This window comes from Podarcis melisellensis, assembly GCF_964234715.1.
Source record: "Podarcis melisellensis genome assembly, chromosome: 13".
NCBI lineage: Eukaryota > Metazoa > Chordata > Lepidosauria > Squamata > Lacertidae > Podarcis > Podarcis melisellensis.
Genome location: NC_138545.1, coordinates 9,976,160 through 9,981,202, shown reverse-complemented (window position 1 = coordinate 9,981,202; position 5,043 = coordinate 9,976,160).

The window sequence follows — 5,043 nt, the reverse complement described above, 5'->3', positions numbered from 1 at the left end:
CTGCTCCCACGGTGGTGTCTAGCTCCTTCCGAATATGAGTGATTTTATCTGCAAAAAACTTTGCAAAATCGTTGCAGGAGATCTTGGGGTCTTTACAAGGCCCCGGTGGTAAAGGTGGTTCCGTTAAATTGCGGACCACCTGAAAGAGTCTCCTGCTACTATTTTCTGCAGATGCAATAGAGGCGGTGAAGAAAGTCTTCTTCGCCGTCGCTATCGCCACTTGGTAGGCTCGACGTTGAGCTCTAACCTGTGTCCGGTCAGATTCGGAGCGAGTTTTCTGCCACTGACACTCTAGCCGTCTCAGCGATTGTTTCATCGCCCTCAGCTCCGAAGAAAACCACGGGGCTGTCCGGGCTCCATGCAATCGGAGAGGGCGCTTCGGAGCCAGACAGTCAATAGCCCTGGTTAACTCCGCATTCCAGCGGGCCACCAGGGAATCAGCTGAAAGGCCATCAACATGGGATAAAGCATCCCCTACCACTCTCTGGAAACCATTTGGATCCATTAAGTGGCAGGGGCGGACCATCCGAATTGGTCCCACCTCCCTGCAGAGGGGAAGGGTCGCGGAGAAGTCCAGTTGCACCAGGAAGTGATCTGACCATGGCACTTCTTTGGTTTCGCTTTTACTTAGTGTCAGATCACCCACGTCACTAGAGGTGAATACCAGGTCTAAGGCATGTTCATGACTATGAGTTGGGCCCAACTTATTCAGGGACAGCCCCATGGAGGCCATGCTTTCCACGAAGTCCCAAGCGGCCCCTTGTAAGGTCGTGTCGGCATGGATGTTAAAATCCCCTAGGACAACCAAGCTAGGTGTCTCCAGGAGAACATCCGCCACGACCTGAAGCAGCTCGGACAGGGAATCCTTGGTGCAGCGGGGAGGTCGGTACACCAAAAGGAATCCTGTACTGCCCCTATTGCCCAACTTCCAGAACATGCACTCAGAAAACTGGGTCTTCCCAGTAGGACGCCTGATGCAAACTAATGACTTCCTAAAAATCACTGCAACCCCCCCTCCCCGCCCACATGACCTGGGTTGCTGTGCGTAAGAGAAACCCGGTGGGCAAACAGCAGCAAGGACAGGCCCATCTGCTTCCTCCAACCAGGTCTCTGTCACACATGCCAGGTCAAATCCTCCATCCACAATCAGGTCGTGGATGGCAGTGGTTTTATTCATCATTGACCTGGCATTACACAGCAACACCTTCAGGTCATGTGGGTTTCCCCTGTTGATTCCAGTATCCATCCGGTCAAGGCCAGACCCGGAGGCAGGGATAGTCTTCAAACAACGACTAAACCTGCCTCCTCGGTAATGACACGGTCTGGTCTTAGCGTAACTCCGCCTCCTGCCCATGATCACCGAGATCGGATGTCCCAGTGCTTCCGCCCCTGTGGAACTTGTCCCAGCCATCGTGTTGGCTGGGGCCCCACTCCCAGGCAGCCCTGATCCCGCCCCTTAAAAACAAAATACAAACTATACAGAACCAATAAAACAACAGAAAACAAAAACAGAACAATTATACTAAAATTATCCCCAACCAAATATCCATATCAAATATCCAAAATATCCAAAATATTCTTTTGCCCTTCCTCTTTGACAAATACACATGGATCAGCTTTCCCTTGCTGAAAACCTAGAGAAAACAATACTTCAGTGAGTTTAGTGTGCCAGCACCGTGCACTTTGTTTTAGACCATAAAGGGACTTCTTCAGAGCACAAACAAATCCCTGTTTTACCTGTACGCCATCAGGTGGAAGCATAAAAAGTGATTCACCTAGAGATCTGTACGAAAACGCTGTATTCACATCGTGGTGACTAACGTGTAGATTCTCTTCTGCAGCAAGGTTGAGCATAAGCCTAATGCTCTCATACCTCACGGTGGGTGAGTAGGTCTCGTGATAGTCTTCACCTGGTACCTGTGAAAAACCTCTGGCTACCAATCTGGCTTTTTATCTGACGTGCCATTTTGATCTGTCTTCGCTTTGAAGACCCATTTGCTTCCAAGCAATTTCATTCCTGGAACTACTGGAACTAGCTCCCATGTTTTGTTCCTCTCTAAGGAATCAAGCTCAGCCTTCATGGCATTTAACCATGGCTCAGCATCCTTTGAATCCAAATCCTGGATTTCTTGGAAACTTGAAGGTTCAAATACCTTCTTGGAGCTTTTAACAGCTGCTACTGCTGTCTTAGCAAACTCATCAGCAAATCTCTTTGGAGGTCTGCCTTTTGTGGCTCTTTGTGACCTGCAAATTAGCCTTAGGTCTTCAACACTCTCCTCTTCTTTCTTATGAGAAAAGCGACCTATTGTGAACAAGGGTTCCTCCAATTCTTGATCAGAGCTTTCAGAAGGTCGTATAGAGGCTTTCGCACTCTTGAAATCCTCTGAATCATCTGATTCAGTCTCAGACTCAGGATCAGAACCTTTATCAGTGGGTGTGGGTTGCTGCGGCAGTTGTGGTTGTTGCTGCTGCTGTTGCTGTGGCTGTTGCCTATCCTCAGTCTCATCACTGTCATCAGGATAACATTGGAAAATTCCCACATTCTCCCCCCCACTTGGCATTGTACTCAACACTTCTTGTGAGCCTAATTGTTTTAGAGTCAGTCATCATTATTCTGTAAGAACCTTTCTGATAACCTAGAAAGATACCATGCAATCCACGCTTGCCTTACTTGGAGCTTTGTGGTGTGTGAACCCACATGTCAGAACCAAAAATTCTCATGTGTTTGATGTATGGTTTCTTGCCAAACATCTTTTCATAGGGGGTACAACAAATTGCTGAAGATAACCTGTGATTATAACTGTAAACAAAACAGGAGAGAGATTCGGCCCAATAACTCTCTGGAAGATTGGCATCATGCAGTAAGATTTTTAACCCTTGAAGCAATGTTTGATTTTCTCTCTCACAAAGTCCGTTCTGCCATGGCAAACGAGGACTAGACAAATCATGTTGAATTCCTTTCTCAGTTAGAAAAGCTTCAAACTGCTGAGAAGTGAATTCCCCCCGCAATCAGTGAAAAGAGTCTTTATCTTCTTACCATGCACATTTTCCAACCAAGCACAGAATTCCTTGAACCTTGGAAAAGCCTCTGATTTCTGCTCAAGATTGTACACATAAATATATCTGGAAAATGCATCAATGAGAACCATGAAGTACCTGTTTCCACCCAAAGAGGGCACTACCTGGTATGGTTCTGTAGCTTGTCTACTAGACACCTTACCTTTCACAGCCATTTTCACCTTGTTTGCTGTGCATGCCTTACACTTCATGTGGTACCTGCAGGGTTTAATAGTCATACCTTCAACCAAGCCAGGCATTTTAGATACTGCCTCAAAATGTAAATGACCAAATTTCCTGTGAAAATCATGAATACATCCTGCATGCAAACTTTTGTTAGAACCTGCAATGCAACAAGTTTCATTCTGCACAACATCATCAAAATACAGAACAAACAAACAATCCACATATTCAGCATACAATACATAATCGTTTTTCTTTGTGATGGTGCACTTCTTGTTCTTGAATGAAATGTCAATGTTCTGTTCAATCAGCTGTGCAATGCTGAGTAGATTGTGTGCAGCATCTGGAACGTAGAGAACATTGTGTATCGACAAGTCCAAACTGTGAAGAACAACAGTTCCGTAGCCTTGACTGGAGATCGTGTGGTCATCCGCCTGGTGAATCACACCTTCCTGCGGTGTAAAAGACACGAACAGTCGCTTGTTGTTGCATATGTGCCGGGTCACTCCTGAATCAATCACGAAGAACGATCTAGATGTCTTCTGGACTTTTGCAACCTTTGAAGTGAAGCGTGAGAGCATTGCCTTGTGCTGTGTTGTCCTGGACACCGGACCTTTGCCTTTGCCTTTTCCACGTGTTGAGCTTTCACTGTGCTGCTCTGTCTTGGCCCTGGGAAATCTGCATTCCCTCTTCATATGGCCTAGACGTCCACATGAGTAGCATTTCACTGCCTTCAAAGCTTTGGCACCATCTGGTGGTTCCACTGCTTGCCCTTTTAGAGGGAAGCACCTCCTCAAGAAACCCAAATTTCTTTTCATTTCCTTTCTTCTTTTTTTTTGGGGGGGGAGCAATGAAATCACAAATGGGCCCAACAACCCAGAAACATAATAGTCCAAAAGGAGCAGTTTGTTTTGTTATAACAATGGCTAAGAGGGGGAAATGAACCCTGTCTCCCAGGACCTAGTCCTGTACTCTAGCCACTAAGCCACAAATCATCTCTAAAATGGTGGGAGCCACTATCAGGGCAAAACAAACTTGAAGAAAACAAACTTGTTCAGAAACAGCATAGTTAAAGAGCATACACAGAGTGCTCATAGTCATTGGAGGCACAGAGACACTGGCTCCACTCTGTCTGCCCCAAATATACAATAGCAACTGAGCCTGCAAGCAAAAGATACATTCTTAGAGAGAGAATGAGTCACATGTCACAGAGACTTCACAATTTACTGCTAACTGTAGCAGGCTTAGGCCTGAATGTAGGCCTCACTGCTTCTGCTCTTAAAAATCTTTGACTGATTGCAATATTAAAGGAAGCTCAAAATTGTGCTCCTGCCCAAGGCTAGATTAAAATTCGGCCAACAGTGCTGCACACACCCAAAATAAAGCCACCTTTGGGGATACAAAAAAAGAAAGTGATTCCAGCTAAGCTGGGAATAGTCCTGACTAGCCCCACAATTAACAAACAGGCAAAATGAGGGAAACCTTTCTGCAAAAGAAAGCCCCTAATGGGGGGCTCTCTCCCTATTGGAAAAGGCAAGCCAATGAGGATTATGCACAGGCAGCGCTCACAGGTACAGGGAGAATCTTCCCAAATGGCAGGGTAAGGGGTGGGGTGGGAAATCAAAGAGGAAAGGAAAGGGGGTGGAATTAAATTAATTAAGGGACTAGAGAGGATTAAAGAGAAGGGGGAAATAAAGAAATGTAACCAGACAATGAGAAGAACTCCACTGTCCTCCAGACGGTCCAAGTGCTCCAGGTGATCCGAAGTAAGCAGCGAAAAGAGGAAGTTCCTCGCTGCGAGCA